This window comes from Oncorhynchus keta, chromosome 26 (assembly GCF_023373465.1).
Source record: "Oncorhynchus keta strain PuntledgeMale-10-30-2019 chromosome 26, Oket_V2, whole genome shotgun sequence".
NCBI classification, from domain to species: domain Eukaryota; kingdom Metazoa; phylum Chordata; class Actinopteri; order Salmoniformes; family Salmonidae; genus Oncorhynchus; species Oncorhynchus keta.
In genome coordinates this window covers 1,484,721-1,503,034 of record NC_068446.1, presented here as the reverse complement: position 1 = coordinate 1,503,034, position 18,314 = coordinate 1,484,721, and the positions used below count along the sequence as shown (strand labels likewise).

At 44.8% G+C, this 18,314-nt stretch overlaps 1 long non-coding RNA gene across 2 annotated transcripts in view; it reads right to left on the bottom strand.

Moving 5' to 3' along the window:
• Positions 1 to 1,765: 1,765 nt before the first annotated feature.
• Positions 1,766 to 18,314, bottom strand: part of LOC127911968 (uncharacterized) — a 134,393-nt gene continuing 117,844 nt past the window's right edge. For both annotated transcript variants that reach the window (XR_008079886.1, XR_008079887.1), the window contains exon 3: positions 1,766 to 1,862. This is a non-coding gene — a long non-coding RNA (uncharacterized LOC127911968). The remainder of the gene's footprint in view (positions 1,863 to 18,314) is intronic.

Genomic DNA, 18,314 nt, shown 5'->3' with positions numbered 1-18,314 from the left:
GTACTGTAGTGTGTTCTAGAGTATCGGACATGTACTGTAGTGTGTTCTAGGGTATCGGACATGTACTCTAGTGTGTACTAGGGTATCGGACATGTACTCTAGTGTGTTCTAGGGTATCGGACATGTACTGTAGTGTGGACTAGGGTATCGGACATGTACTGTAGTGTGTTCTAGGGTATCGGACATGTACTGTAGTGTGTTCTAGGGTATTGGACATGTACTGTAGTGTGTTCTAGAGTATTGGACATGTACTGTAGTGTGTTCTAGGGTATCGGACATGTACTGTAGTGTGTTCTAGGGTATTGGACATGTACTGTAGTGTGTTCTAGGGTATCGGACATGTGTCATGTTTTAAAGGGATCTTTCATGTCAGGTTGTTATGTACCAATTACCACAGGATGTTCATGCACTCTGTGGTAAACACCTGGGCTGCATCTGTGCATGCACATGGCCCTAGTCAATAGCAGTGAACTATATAGAGAATGGGGTGCCATTGCAGATGCAGACCTACACAAACACAGAGGTCATAGGGATCTATTGAACTCTATGTTATGTCCAGTCACATATAAAGTCACTCACATATAAAGTCACTCACATATGAAGTCACTCACATGTGAAGTCACTCACATATAAAGTCACTCACATATAAAGTCACTCACATATGAAGTCACTCACATATAAAGTCACTCACATATGAAGTCACTCACATGTGAAGTCACTCACATATGAAGTCACTCACATATAAAGTCACTCACATATGAAGTCACTCACATGTGAAGTCACTCACATATAAAGTCACTCACATATAAAGTCACTCACATATGAAGTCACTCACATGTGAAGTCACTCACATATAAAGTCACTCACATATAAAGTCACTCACATATGAAGTCACTCACATATGAAGTCACTCACATATAAAGTCACTCACATATAAAGTCACTCACATATGAAGTCACTCACATATAAAGTCACTCACATATGAAGTCACTCACATATAAAGTCACTCACATATAAAGTCACTCACATATAAAGTCACTCACATATGAAGTCACTCACATATGAAGTCACTCACATATGAAGTCACTCATGTAGTAAGCTTACGTAACCCAGAGGCAGCTCTCATTTACAGTGCAGTCTACCACATCCTACTGGTAGAGGACACAACTCAACTATGCAACTACTGTACTGTGTCAAATAAGGTGTGTGTGTGTGTGTGTCCTGTTTGCTGCCCCGTGACACATTGCCATAGCTCTCCTGTCATCGACCCGGTAAAATAGAGAGTGCGAGGCTCTGTTACAGTGCTAAATACTGGACTAATAAACCCTGCCTCTGCCTCTGTCTCTCTCACACACACACACACACACACACACACACACACACACACACACACACACACACACACACACACACACACACACACACACACACACACACACACACACACACACCTCTATTACATTGTGACTGACATGGAGGCCACAGTCCTTCAGTAGTCATGGTCTCTCTTAAAGCCCCTCTACAACGAAACACACACTCCACCTCACACTCATTGTCCATGTCCTCACTCTGCCAGCGTGGTGTATGGACAAGATACGACTGTTGTGAGAGCACAAGAGGAGCATTCAAACTCAACACCAACTACTATATAGTAATACCAAACACCCACATATACTGTAATAGCCATGCTACTACTGAGCAGCCTTTCAAACAATGCCTGTGTGAGTATTGATGCATTTTCATGTCTTACCTGAGTGGTGTCAGAGGGAAAGGGAAACGGAAAGGGAAAGGGGGATACCTAGTCAGTTGTACAACTGAATGCATTCAACTGAAATGCGTCTTCCGTATTTAACCCAACCCCTCTGAATCAGATTGGTGCGGAGATACAGTCAGGGCCAGGAGGCGAGGAGAGAGGAGACAAAGAGAGAGGAGAGAAAAACACAACAGTTTATACAAGGCTCAAAAGCGTATGTACAGTTATGAACATTACCACTAAATGGCTATCAAAATCTTTATTGAAGTTATTCTAGTTATTCTAACCGGAAAAGTCATGTTCATTAGGCCACAGTGTAGCAAAACAACGCAAACCTTTTTTTACTGGACAAGTTCAAATAGAACCACCCTGTTCTACTCCATTTCATTGTTTTCTTCCGTTTCACGCCTACTGAACATGACCCGGGATTTACTTGTACCCTTTCTTTCAGAGAGCCTTTTATTGTCCCAGAGAGTACCACCCATGCACCCATACACTGTACAAGGGCACACACAACCTCTCTCTCGCTCTCTTTTAATGGGTGTTAGTGACGTCTCCGCCAGCCTGGTTCCCCCTCGTTGACTGCGATTACTTCTCCACCGCTCTTTCCCATGATTCTCTGCGTGGCCGTGGCCCGACGGGCAGACACTGACCTCACTCTAGACATGCTGGGAACTGGGAGTGGATGCCGACTGCACTTTTCACCTCTCAACTATGTCTTACCCTGTCAGGATTGGTGTGTGCGTGTCTGCATGTTGGGTGTGTGGGGGCGGGGGGGGGGGCTCACAACCATGGTAATTACAATTACAGCTGATAACTAATGCTTGATGGAGATGGATGGGATCAGTCTAGGTCATGTGCCAGCTAATTCACCCTGATGACTCCTAGCCTGCCAATAGCATGCCAGGCTAATTGCTAGCACACCATTATTGACTAGGGCTAAATATTTCAGCACAAAATACACAATGGACTCCAATTTACTGTACGCAACACACACAATATTACTGTGAAACGTTATCATGAGCTCAACCCTCGAGCTGAAACCTACAAAAACACTGATCAAATGTGTTAACAATCCCTTGTATTCATCCTCACGTAAGTCAGCAATATGAAACCTCGCTCAGGTTTACGTCCGTGTTGCTGACTGCTTTATACCAATAATCTGCTTCTTAAACTAACGCCCAATAAAATGTACAGGGACAAAATCCTGGTGGGGCTCATCATAGGTAAATATACAACAGACTGGGGAGAAATTAAACACACACAAACACACACACTGATACAAACTGAAACAATCGCAATGATGTTGGCATATCCATCTGCTTAATCTGAAAACATAATAGCCTTCTGGGTGGCCAGGGCTATACAGCAAAACGTTGATTCCTTAGAAGTGTGTGTGCGTGTCATCTCTAACATCCCGCTGTGGCCTGGCCAGTAGGAGAGGGTAGAATACAAAGGAGGTCAGAGAGATTTGGTTTCCACTAAAACAAACGTCCTCTAGATCAACAGGATTCAGCTCCCCAGTACACACACATGCACGCACACAGAAGCTCTCATCTCCACATAGCCTCCTACACCTCTCTATCATACACGACACTCCCACTAATATTTCCAACATAATCTACTATACCTCACCTCTACTACCACACACACAGAAGCTCTCATCTCCACATAGCCTCCTACACCTCTCTATCATACACTACACTCCCACTAATAGTTCCAACATAATCTACTATACCTCACCTCTACTACCACACACACTCCCACCCAGTGGCGGTTCTAGCTTGTATGTTTCCCTGGGCAACCCCCCCCCCTCCATCAGTGCCACAAATAAATAATCGTAACATTTAAAACTATATACATATAAAAAATATATACAAAAATAAGACTCATAAATATCAAAAAGAAGCAACAAAAACAAATAGAAACAAATTTGTGTTGATTTGCCACTCGAGCATCAATACATTACCCATCCCCCAACACTGTCAACCAAGCATCAATACATTACCCATCCCCCAACACTGTCAACCAAGCATCAATACATTACCCATCCCCCAACACTGTCAACCAAGCATCAATACATTACCCATCCCCCAACACTGTCAACCAAGCATCAATACATTACCCATCCCCCAACACTGTCAACCAAGCATCAATACATTACCCATCCCCCAACACTGTCAACCAAGCATCAATACATTACCCATCCCCCAACACTGTCAACCAAGCATCAATACATTACCAATCCCCCAACACTGTCAACCAAGCATCAATACATTACCAATCCCCCAACACTGTCAACCAAGCATCAATACATTACCCATCCCCCAACACTGTCAACCAAGCATCAATACATTACCCATCCCCCAACACTGTCAACCAAGCATCAATACATTACCAATCCCCCAACACTGTCAACCAAGCATCAATACATTACCAATCCCCCAACACTGTCAACCAAGCATCAATACATTACCCATCCCCCAACACTGTCAACCAAGCATCAATACATTACCCATCCCCCAACACTGTCAACCAAGCATCAATACATTACCCATCCCCCAACACTGTCAACCAAGCATCAATACATTACCAATCCCCCAACACTGTCAACCAAGCATCAATACATTACCAATCCCCCAACACTGTCAACCAAGCATCAATACATTACCCATCCCCCAACACTGTCAACCAAGCATCAATACATTACCAATCCCCCAACACTGTCAACCAAGCATCAATACATTACCAATCCCCCAACACTGTCAACCAAGCATCAATACATTACCCATCCCCCAACACTGTCAACCAAGCATCAATACATTACCCATCCCCCAACACTGTCAACCAAGCATCAATACATTGCCCATCCCCCAACACTGTCAACCAAGCATCAATACATTACCCATCCCCCAACACTGTCAACCAAGAATCAATACATTACCCATCCCCCAACACTGTCAACCAAGCATCAATACATTACCCATCCCCCAACACTGTCAACCAAGCATCAATACATTACCCATCCCCCAACACTTTCAACCAAGCATCAATACATTTCCCATCCCCCAACACTGTCAACCAAGCATCAATACATTACCCATCCCCCAACACTGTCAACCAAGAGTCAATACATTACCCATCCCCCAACACTGTCAACCAAGCATCAATACATTACCCATCCCCCCACACTGTCAACCAAGCATCAATACATTACCCATCCCCCAACACTGTCAACCAAACATCAATACATTACCCATCCCCCAACACTGTCAACCAAGAGTCAATACATTACCCATCCCCCAACACTGTCAACCAAGCATCAATACATTACCCATCCCCCAACACTGTCAACCAAGCATCAATACATTACCCATCCCCCAACACTGTCAACCAAGCATCAATACATTACCCATCCCCCAACACTGTCAACCAAGCATCAATACATTACCATCCCCCAACACTGTCAACCAAGCATCAATACATTACCATCCCCCAACACTGTCAACCAAGCATCAATACATTTCCCATCCCCCAACACTGTCAACCAAGCATCAAACATTACCCATCCCCCAACACTGTCAACCAAGCATCAATACATTACCCATCCCCCAACACTGTCAACCTAGCATCAATACATTACCATCCCCCAACACTGTCAACCAAGCATCAATACATTACCCATCCCCCAACACTGTCAACCAAGCATCAATACATTTCCCATCCTCCAACACTGTCAACCAAGCATCAATACATTACCCATCCCCCAACACTGTCAACCAAGCATCAATACATTTCCCATCCCCCAACACTGTCAACCAAGCATCAATACATTACCCATCCCCCAACACTGTCAACCTAGCATCAATACATTACCATCCCCCAACACTGTCAACCAAGCATCAATACATTACCCATCCCCAACACTGTCAACCAAGAGTCAATACATTACCCATCCCCCAACACTGTCAACCAAGCATCAATACATTACCCATCCCCCAACACTGTCAACCAAGCATCAATACATTACCCATCCCCCAACACTGTATAACCAAGCATCAATACATTACCCATCCCCCAACACTGTCAACCAAGAGTCAATACATTACCCATCCCCCAACACTGTCAACCAAGCATCAATACATTACCCATCCCCCAACACTGTCAACCAAGCATCAATACATTACCCATCCCCCAACACTGTCAACCAAGCATCAATACATTACCCATCCCCCAACACTGTCAACCAAGCATCAATACATTACCCATCCTCCAACACTGTCAACCAAGCATCAATACATTACCCATCCCCCAACACTGTCAACCAAGCATCAATACATTACCCATCCCCCAACACTGTCAACCAAGCATCAATACATTACCCATCCTCCAACACTGTCAACCAAGCATCAATACATTACCCATCCCCCAACACTGTCAACCAAGCATCAATACATTACCCATCCCCCAACACTGTCAACCAAGAGTCAATACATTACCCATCCTCCAACACTGTCAACCAAGCATCAATACATTACCCATCCCCCAACACTGTCAACCAAGCATCAATACATTACCCATCCCCCAACACTGTCAACCAAGAGTCAATACATTACCCATCCTCCAACACTGTCAACCAAGCATCAATACATTACCCATCCCCCAACACTGTCAACCAAGCTTCAATACATTACCCATACCCCAACACTGTCAACCAAGCATCAATACATTACCCATCCCCCAACACTGTCAACCAAGCATCAATACATTACCCATCCCCCAACACTGTCAACCAAGCATCAATACATTACCCATCCCCCAACACTGTCAACCAAGCATCAATACATTACCCATCCCCCAACACTGTCAACCAAGCATCAATACATTACCCTTCCTCCAACACTGTCAACCAAGCATCAATACATTACCCATCCTCCAACACTGTCAACCAAGCATCAATACATTACCCATCCCCCAACACTGTCAACCAAGCATCAATACATTACCCATCCCCCAACACTGTCAACCTAGCATCAATACATTACCATCTCCCAACACTGTCAACCAAGCATCAATACATTACCCATCCCCCAACACTGTCAACCAAGCATCAATACATTTCCCATCCTCCAACACTGTCAACCAAGCATCAATACATTACCCATCCCCCAACACTGTCAACCAAGCATCAATACATTTCCCATCCCCCAACACTGTCAACCAAGCATCAATACATTACCCATCCCCCAACACTGTCAACCAAGCATCAATACATGACCCATCCCCCAACACTGTCAACCAAGCATCAATACATTACCCATCCCCCAACACTGTCAACCAAGCATCAATACATTACCCATCCCCCAACACTGTCAACCAAGCATCAATACATTACCCATCCCCCAACACTGTCAACCAAGCATCAATACATTACCCATCCCCCAACACTGTCAACCAAGCATCAATACATGACCCATCCCCCAACACTGTCAACCAAGCATCAATACATTACCCATCCCCCAACACTGTCAACCAAGCATCAATACATTACCCATCCCCCAACACTGTCAACCAAGCATATATACATTACCCATCCCCCAACACTGTCAACCAAGCATCAATACATTACCCATCCCCCAACACTGTCAACCAAGCATCAATACATGACCCATCCCCCAACACTGTCAACCAAGCATCAATACATTACCCATCCCCCAACACTGTCAACCAAGCATCAATACATTACCCATCCCCCAACACTGTCAACCAAGCATATATACATTACCCATCCCCCAACACTGTCAACCAAGCATCAATACATTACCCATCCCCCAACACTGTCAACCAAGCATCAATACATTACCCATCCCCCAACACTGTCAACCAAGCATCAATACATTACCCATCCCCCAACATTGTCAACCAAGCATCAATACATTACCCATCCCCCAACATTGTCAACCAAGCATCAATACATTACCCATCCCCCAACACTGTCAACCAAGTATCAATACATTACCCATCCCCCAACACTGTCAACCAAGCATCAATACATTACCCATCCCCCAACACTGTCAACCAAGCATCAATACATTACCCATCCCCCAACACTGTCAACCAAGCATCAATACATTACCCATCCTCCAACACTGTCAACCAAGCATCAATACATTACCCATCCCCCAACACTGTCAACCAAGCATCAATACATTACCCATCCCCCAACACTGTCAACCAAGCATCAATACATTACCCATCCCCCAACACTGTCAACCTAGAGTCAAGACTAAACCAATTCACCTTGGTGATGTGCAGACTGATTTTATATTATTCTTAACGACTTCACACAAACCAAAATGCAACAATGTGTCTGTGAAACTAGTATTATATCACAGTATTATGAATGAATTGTGGATTATTTGGTAGCATTTCGTAGTGTGACTGATTTTACTCATTGCATTAGTACTGTAGAAAGTTAGAAGTGCGCTATTTGAAAGATTCCCTCGCTCCCCCTACCTCTGGCTTCCAGTGGGGAGACCTGAGATCAACCTACCCCCCTACCTCGGGCTTCCAGTGGGGAGACCTGAGGTCAACCTACCCCGCCCCGCCCCCTACCTCTGGCTTCCAGTGGGGAGACCTGAGATCAACCTACCCCCCCCCCTACCTCGGGCTTCCAGTGGGGAGACCTGAGGTCAACCTACCCGCCCCCCTCCCTACCTCGTGCTTCCAGTGGGGAGACCTGAGGTCAACCTACCCCGCCCCCCTACCTCGGGCTTCCAGTGGGGAGACCTGAGGTCAACCTACCCCGCCCCCCTACCTCGGGCTTCCAGTGGGGAGACCTGAGGTCAACCTACCCCGCCCCCTACCTCGGGCTTCCAGTGGGGAGACCTGAGGTCAATCTACCCCACCCCCTCCCTACCTCGGGCTTCCAGTGGGGAGACCTGAGGTCAACCTACCCCGCCCCCCCCTACCTCGGGCTTCCAGTGGGGAGACCTGAGGTCAACCTACCCCGCCCGCCCCCCTAACTCGGGATTCCAGTGGGGAGACCTGAGGTCAACCTACCCCGCCCCCCTTCCCCCTACCTCGGGCTTCCAGTGGGGAGACCTGAGGTCAACCTACCCCGCCCCCCTCCCCATCTCATACTGCTGAGTGGGAGACCTTCCCAGGCAGTAGCCTGCCTAGCTCACAAACTAGAATCAGGGCGCCCACTCCGACAAGGTTAATTGACCCACAGTCCCACACGGTGACATGATATCATTGACGTGGCGTGCAAATGAGCGATAGGAAACCGATCGCACAAATGTCACTATTCCGATTTCTTTTGTGCGGGCGCCCCGTGCCATCCCTGGCTAGATGCTGCCCTGGGCAACTGCCCGTGTCACCTCTATGATAATGTATAATATAGTAGAAAACCATAGAATGCACAGTAAAATACCATACATTTGTTTTAAAGCACACTGTAAGACCTTTCTGTAATTTCACTGTAGAATGCAGTAAAATACCGTAAATGTGTTTAAAAGTATTAATTATGGTGCATTGTGGGAAGATGTTGTTGGCAGGGGAAGAGTCTATGGCTCATTAACATATTTTAAGGTGTGCCTTGTAAGAGGCTATATTAGTTAGAATGCTGTACCTCACAGAATACAGTAACATACCGTATTTTAGGAATTCTACAAACCTTGTCCTGAAACTCAACACTAAATACAGAATCGCAAAAAACCTTTTGAACACTAGTGGGCATATGGTATTGTATATAGGAGATAGATCAGAGTGGCAAGCAAAGTCTCAAACCTTAATAGTTGAGTGGCTAACCACGTCCTTTCTATTTGTTTTGCCCTGTAGTCACTATCAATTTAGAAGACTTTCTTAAGGCCTTGTTAAGTTCATGTGATATAAAACACCAAGAAGTATATGGAAAGATATCTTGTTGTAATAAAAAAAAATTGAAGTTAAATGTATCCTGAAACAGATGGGACCCTTTTTCCAATTCTCGCCTAAAATGACATACGCAAATTTAACATGTTTTTTTACATGGTTTGATTGTGATGGGTTTTTTTTCAACCTTGGGTTGAACCACTGACTAAGTTACTAAGGACAAGAGCACCCGCTAAATGACCTAAATGTCACGCCCTGACCTTAGAGAGACGTTTTATTTCTCTATTTGGATAGGTCAGGGTGTGATTTTGGGGTGGGCGTTCTATGTTTTCTATTTCTTTGTTTTTTGGCCAGTGTGGTTCCCAATCAGAGGCAGCTGTCTATCGTTGTCTCTGATTGGGGGTCATACTTAGGCAGCCCTTTTTCCCACTTTCTGTTGTGGGATCTTGTTTTTGTTAGTTGCTGTGTGAGCGCTGCAATACTTTACATGTCGTTTATCTTTCTTGTTGTTTTGTTGGTGTTCATTTAATAAATAAAAAATGTACAACACTGCACCTCATTCCGACGACAGCCGTAACACTAAACGTAAAAATGTAAACTTGAAAAAGAACACTGGGTAATGTCGCTGCATGGGTAACTCCAGTAATATACTGTAATTAGATTACAATAATATTTTTGGTACCTTAAAATGGATTATCATAAAATGGATTACTGTAGCTATAATGTAAAATGGTAGTTAAACTGTCATGTAAAATTACAGTAACTTACTGACCAATTGCTGTACATTTTACAATACATGTTTTACAGTGTACACACCATACACATGCATATGCTAAAAACAGGACTGAGCAAGTGTGACTTTAAGTAGCATTACTAACTGCACAAGCTCTCTCTCTCACACACACACACACACGCACACAGACAAACACACAGCGAACTAGACCTGAACCCAGCTTCATGTCTGTTTAAACTAAATGTTCGAAGCTAAAGCGGACAAATATCCACAGAGCAGCCCAGAGGTTTCCTCATTTCCTGCCCTAGGCCACACACACACACACACACACACACACACACACACACACACACACACACACACACACACACACACACACACACACACACACACACACACACACACACACACACACACACACACACACACACACACGGGGCCCCATGGCTACTATATCTGAGCTTGCAGACCGTGGAACCATTTGTTCAACAGTGCTGATGTGATACACATTGAAACTGTAACGAATGTCTTCGTTGTCTGAGGAAGGAAGGATCGGACCAATATGCAGCGTGGTAAGTGTCCATGTTAATTTATTAGGCTGAACACACAAAACAAAATAACAAAGTGAAAGGAAGAAATGAACCAGTTCTGTCAGGTGACATACACTAAACAGAAAACAACTACCTACAAATCATAGTGGGAACACAGGTTACCTATGTATGGTTCTCAATCAGGGACAACCAGGCTACCTAAGTATGATTCTCAATCAGAGACAACCAGGCTACCTAAGTATGATTCTCAATCAGAGACAACCAGGCTACCTATGTATGATTCTCAATCAGAGACAACCAGGCTACCTATGTATGATTCTCAATCAGTGACAACCAGGCTACCTAAGTATGATTCTCAATCAGAGACAACCAGGCTACCTAAGTATGATTCTCAATCAGAGACAACCAGGCTACCTAAGTATGGTTCTCAATCAGAGACAACCAGGCTACCTAAGTATGATTCTCAATCAGAGACAACCAGGCTACCTATGTATGATTCTCAATCAGAGACAACCAGGCTACCTAAGTATGGTTCTCAATCAGAGACAACCAGGCTACCTAAGTATGGTTCTCAATCAGAGACAACCAGGCTACCTAAGTATGGTTCTCAATCAGAGACAACCAGGCTACCTAAGTATGATTCTCAATCAGAGACAACCAGGCTACCTAAGTATGGTTCTCAATCAGAGACAACCAGGCTGCCTAAGTATGGTTCTCAATCATAGACAACCAGACTACCTAAGTATGGTTCTCAATCAGAGACAACCAGGCTACCTAAGTATGATTCTCAATCAGAGACAACCAGGCTACCTAAGTATGGTTCTCAATCAGAGACAACCAGGCTGCCTAAGTATGGTTCTCAATCAGAGACAACCAGGCTGCCTAAGTATGGTTCTCAATCAGAGACAACCAGGCTGCCTAAGTATGGTTCTCAATCAGAGACAACGATAGACAGCTGCCTCTGATTGAGAACCATACCAGGCCAAAAGCAGAAATACAAACATAGAACAAAAACATTGAATGCCCACCCCAACTCACGCCCTGACCACCCCAACTCACGCCCTGACCACCCCAACTCACGCCCTGACCACCCCAACTCACGCCCTGACCACCCCAACTCACGCCCTGACCACCCCAACTCACGCCCTGACCACCCCAACTCACGCCCTGACCACCCCAACTCACGCCCTGACCACCCCAACTCACGCCCTGACCAAACTAAAACAGAGACATAAAAAAGGGAACTAAAGGTCAGGACGTGACAGAAACTCTCAACAATCATCGTTGCTTCCACGCAGTGTCAACCCCACATAAAAAAACTGTGTGTCAAGCATAGGAGACATGTAAAATGGTCAGCATTTATATTAATGTTGTTCTTACACAGTCCTGCTGATTATGTTTATTGAACACACTACAGCTTTCCCCTGATTAGTATCCACACTAGGGCACGATTTCCATACAGTCATACTGTTTCTGTACCATACCGGGGTATACGGTATTACCCACAAGGGGCTCTGCACAAAACATGTTAGTCAACAGGGCTCTTAATCCAGGGCGGGATTCAATGTCTCTGCTGTACCCAAGAAGCTTGATCTTGACATAAATATACTTAGCTATCCCCCCGCACGTTATTGAAAATCATGCCATCAGTATTTCAAAATACACAATATATCACCCAAGCCTAATCCACACAACTAATACATTTTGCATGCCTAACAACAGTGTTGCCAAGGGTTGCAGTATTGTTTGGTAATTAGTCCAAAACATTTCTCACACACATTGTCTTTCAGTACAGCAATATGTTGTCAGTAAGTTTGGTTAATGTTGCCCATACGTTTTCTTGTACAGCAAAGTCTCTGTACTTAACACAGCTGTTGACTAAGGGTCACTTTCCTATACATTTATTCAGTCTCCAGTCCAGAGAGACGTGTAAAGAGAGGAGAGGGAGAGAAAGAGAGAAAGAGAGAAATAGATAGGGAGAGAAAGAGACAGAGATGGAAAGGAGGGGAGGATGAGAGAGAGAGAGAGAGAGAGAGAGAGTTAGAGAAAGAGAGAGAGAGAGTTAGAGAAAGAGAGAAATAGATAGGGAGAGAAAGAGACAGAGATGGAAAGGAAGGGAGGATGAGAGAGAGAGAGAGAGAGAGAGAGAGAGAGAGAGAGAGAGAGAGAGAGAGAGAGAGAGAGAGAGAGAGAGAGAGAGGAAAGAGATAGAGATGGAAAGGAAGAGAGGATGAGAGAGAGAGAGAGAGAGAGAGAGAGAGTTAGAGAAAGAGAGAGATAGAGATGGAAAGGAAGAGAGGATGAGAGAGAGAGAGAGAGAGAGAGAGAGAGAGAGAGAGAGAGAGAGTTAGAGAATGAGAAAGAGAAAGAGAGAGATGGAAAGGAAGAGAGGATGAGAGAGAAAGAGGAGGGGAAACACAAAAACAGCTCTGAGTTTCTCAGTAAGGTAAAGTTGTAGAGACGTAAACTCAAAGCGACAGAGAGACAGAGTTCTCACTGTTTACAGATGCCGCCTGCCAAACTCCAACCTTGCCCCGGCCCCAACGGCCGCTCTTTATCCCCAACTAGAGTTGCCCCATACCTGCCTTCCACTTCCTATGCCAAGAGGAAAGACGGGGCCAGGGGCGAAGGGGCGGTGGAATAGGATGAGGAAGGGTATGTGTGTGTGTGAGACCATGTGTGTATTCACTAATGAATATGTGTGTATTCACTAATGAAAAATGTATCAGTGAAAGGCTTGACTGAGGCCTGACTGATGTGGGAGATTTGGTTTCCAGAGCAGCAGGAGGGAGACAGGTGAGGGAAGAGGGAGGCTGTGCCCAAACCCTGACAAGACCCTACTTCAAAGGGTGTGGTATGGACTCTCTCATGCACACACACACACACACACACACACACACACACACACACACACACACACACACACACACACACACACACACACACACACACACACACACACACACACACACACACACACACACACACACACGCACACACTGTCTGGACTTCCACTGCTCCAAAACGAGCACACACCGGGCTCTGTGTAGGAGACGTAAGTCATGGGGGGTTGACAGGGTGCGGGTTTCCACACCTGTGTTTGCACCAGTAATTACGGGCGCGGATGCTATTTCGGGGTGACACACACACCCCCCGAGGAACATAGAATGCCTCTCATAGTCCATGGTACACACACAGCCTCTGTTTGAGATGGAGGGAGGGAGGTAGTGGGAGTAGTGTTTTCTCAGGTTAGAGTGTGAATGCCAGTGGAAAGGTCTGTAATGGACTGTAAATAAAGACGTCTAATATTCACAGTTAAACTCATTATAGCTCTCATCAAACGCTAAGGTCTTTATGATGGGACGGGCCAGGATGACTCAGGGGAAGTTCCCGACACTGGGCTGTGGACCTAATATCAAATCAAATCAAATGTATTTATAAAACCCTTCTTACATCAGCTGTAATCTCAAAGTGCTGTACAGAAACCCAGCCTAAAACCCCAAACACCAAGCAATGCAGGTGTAGAAGCAGGGTGGCTAGGAAAAACTCACTAGAAAGGCCAGAACCTAGGTAGAAACCTAGAGAGGAACCAGGCTATGAGGGGTGGCCAGTAATACACAGGAATAGAAGAGATGTCTTATTTATACAATAGATTTCCTCTTCTGAGACAGTGAGAATGGTGCAAGACAGGAAATGTGTCTAACGTTAAAATGGGCGGTTAAAAAGTCTATTAGAAATATAAAACAACTTAGTGCACGTAACAAACCCGAGACAAAACACACATAGACAACTGCACAGAAACACGGACTCACACAGAGTGGTTGTTATATTACTTGTATGTGACTGACTGGTGAACATGGCCAGCAGAAGTCTCTCTCCTTGCCTCTCTTCTCCTCCCATCCCATCCGCTCCTCTACCCTCCAACCTACCGCCCGGCAGATGTAAACAACCACTTAAACTTGGCTGCCCCTTGGAGCGATAAACACAGTGTCAGAGAGACAGGAATTGGCCCGTATCAACGACCATGAGCTCTACACACACACAGAAGCAGAGTCCGAGAGATCTCTAGTCACAGAGAGAGATAGTGAGGAGGATGATAGACATAGAAGTACAGAGAGAGATAGCGAGGAGGATGATAGAGATAGAAGTACAGAGAGAGATAGTGAGGAGGATAATAGAGATAGAAGAACAGAGAGAGATAGTGAGGAGGATGATAGACATAGAAGTACAGAGAGAGATAGTGAGGAGGATGATAGAGATAGAAGTACAGAGAGAGATAGTGAGGAGGATGATAGAGATAGAAGTACAGAGAGAGATAGTGAGGAGGATGATAGAGATAGAAGTACAGAGAGAGATAGTGAGGAGGATGATAGAGATAGAAGTACAGAGAGAGATAGTGAGGAGGATGATAGAGATAGAAGAACAGAGAGAGATAGTGAGGAGGATGATAGAGATAGAAGAACAGAGAGAGATAGTGAGGAGGATGATAGACATAGAAGAACAGAGAGAGATAGTGAGGAGGATGATAGAGATAGAAGTACAGAGAGAGATAGTGAGGAGGATGATAGACATAGAAGTACAGAGAGAGATAGTGAGGAGGATGATAGACATAGAAGAACAGAGAGAGATAGTGAGGAGGATGATAGCGATAGAAGAACAGAGAGAGATAGTGAGGAGGATGATAGACATAGAAGAACAGAGAGAGATAGCGAGGAGGATGATAGAGATAGAAGTACAGAGAGAGATAGTGAGGAGGATGATAGACATAGAAGAACAGAGAGAGATAGTGAGGAGGATGATAGACATAGAAGAACAGAGAGAGATAGTGAGGAGGATGATAGACATAGAAGAACAGAGAGAGATAGTGAGGAGGATGATAGAGATAGAAGAACAGAGAGAGATAGTGAGGAGGATGATAGAGATAGAAGTACAGAGAGAGATAGAAGCACGGTGGCTAGGAAATAGTAAGAGAGTAAGAGAGAAATAGTAAGCGGATACAGACAATGACAGTGAGAGACACTCAATGAGAGTGGGGGGAAAAGAAAGAACAATAGATGGGTCGTTTCACCAATTCGTTGCCTTTTGACTGGAACTTGGTAAAAAACAAACAAACAATGATGATGAAAACTTGGCGACATGTCTGGGTTAAAAGTCACAGAGGGTGCACGCAGGGATACATACATTATATATACAGTACCAGTCAAAAGATTGGACACACCTACTCATTCAATGGTTTTTCTTTATTTTTACTATTTTCTACATGGTAGAATAATAAAGAAGAAAACACAACTATAAAATAACACAAATGGAATGATGTAGTAAACAAAGAAGTGTTAAACAAATCAAAATATATTTCATATTTGAGCTTCTTCAACGTAGGCCACCCTTTGCCTTGATGATAGCATTGCACACTCTAAGCATTCTCTCAACCAGATTCACCTGGAATGCTTTTCCAATAATCTTGAAGGAGTTCCCACATATGCCGAGCGTTGATTGGCTGCTTTTCCTTCACTCTGCGGTCCAACTCATCACAAACCATCTCAATTGGGTTGAGGTCAGGTGATTGTGGAGGCCAGGTCATCAGATGCAGCACTCCATCCCTCTCCTTCTTGGTCAAATAGCCCTTACACAGCCTGGAGGTGTGTTGAGTCATTATCCTTTTGAAAATCAAATGATAGTCCCACTAAGCACAAAACAGATGGGATGGTATATCGCTGCAGAATGCTGTGTTAGCCATCCTGGTTAAGTGTGCCTTGTATTCTAAATAAATCACTGACAAAGCAAAGCACCCTCACACCATCACACCTCCTCCTCCATGCTTCATGGTGGGAACCACACATGCAGAGATCATCCCTTCATCTACTCTGTGTCTCATAAAAACACTGCGGTTGGAACCAAAATCTCAAATTTGACATTTGAAATTTGGACCCATCAGACGAAAAGACAGATTTCCAATTGTCGAATGTCCATTGCTCAAGTTCCTTGGCCCAAGCAAGTCTCTTCTTATTATTGGTGTCTTTTAGCAGTAGTTTTATTTGACCATGAAGGTTTCGCACAGTCTATTCTGAACAGTTGATGTTGAGATGTGTCTGTTAATTTAACATTTATTTGGGCTACAATTTCTGAGTCTGGTAACTCTAATGAACTTATACTCTGCAGCAGAGGTAACTCTGGGTCTTCCTTTCCTGTGGCGGTCCTCATAAGAGCCAGTTTCATCATAGCCCTTGATGTTTTTTGTGACTGCACTTGAAGAAACTTTCAAAGTTCTTGAAATTGTCCATATTGACAGACCTTTATGTCTTAAAGTAATGAAGGACTGTTGTTTCTTTTTGCTTATTTGAGCTGTTCTTGCCATAATATGGACTTGGTCTTTTACCAAATAGGTCTATCTTCTGTACCAACCCTACCTTGTCACAACACAACTGATTGGCTCAAACCCATTAAGAAGGAAAGAAATTCCCCAAATCAACTTTTAACAAGGCACACCTGTTAATTGAAATACATTCCAGGTGACTACCTCATGAAGCTGGTTGAGAGAATGCCACTAATTTGCAAAGCTGTCATCAAGGCAAAAGGTGGCTACTTTGAAGAATCTCATTAGAGCATCGGGGCAAGTCTCATTAGAGCATCGGGGCAAGTCTCATTAGAGCATCGGGGCAAGTCTCATTAGAGCAACGGGGCAAGTCTCATTAGAGCATCGGGGCAAGTCTCATTAGAGCATCGGGGCAAGTCTCATTAGAGCATCGGGGCAAGTCTCATTAGAGCATCGGGGCAAGTCTCATTAGAGCATCGGGGCAAGTCTCATTAGAGCATCGGGGCAAGTCTCATTAGAGCATCGGGGCAAGTCTCATTAGAGCATCGGGGCAAGTCTCATTAGAGCATTTTGGCAAGTCTCATTAGAGCATCGGGGCAAGTCTCATTAGAGCATCGGGGCAAGTCTCATTAGAGCATCGGGGCAAGTCTCATTAGAGCATCGGGGCAAGTCTCATTAGAGCATCGGGGCAAGTCTCATTAGAGCAACGGGGCAAGTCTCATTAGAGCATCGGGGCAAGTCTCATTAGAGCATCGGGGCAAGTCTCATTAGAGCATCGGGGCAAGTCTCATTAGAGCATCGGGGCAAGTCTCATTAGAGCATCAGGGCAAGTCTCATTAGAGCATCGGGGCAAGTCTCATTAGAGCATCGGGGCAAGTCTCATTAGAGCATCGGGGCAAGTCTCATTAGAGCATCGGGGCAAGTCTCATTAGAGCAACGGGGCAAGTCTCATTAGAGCATTGGGGCAAGTCTCATTAGAAGGGCAGGGAGATGAGGAAATGTTGGACGGTCAAGGAGGCATGGCTGACTCAAATAGGAATCCTTACTTAATGAAGTGGTGAGTAAAGAGCTCAGCCACACGCTCCTGGT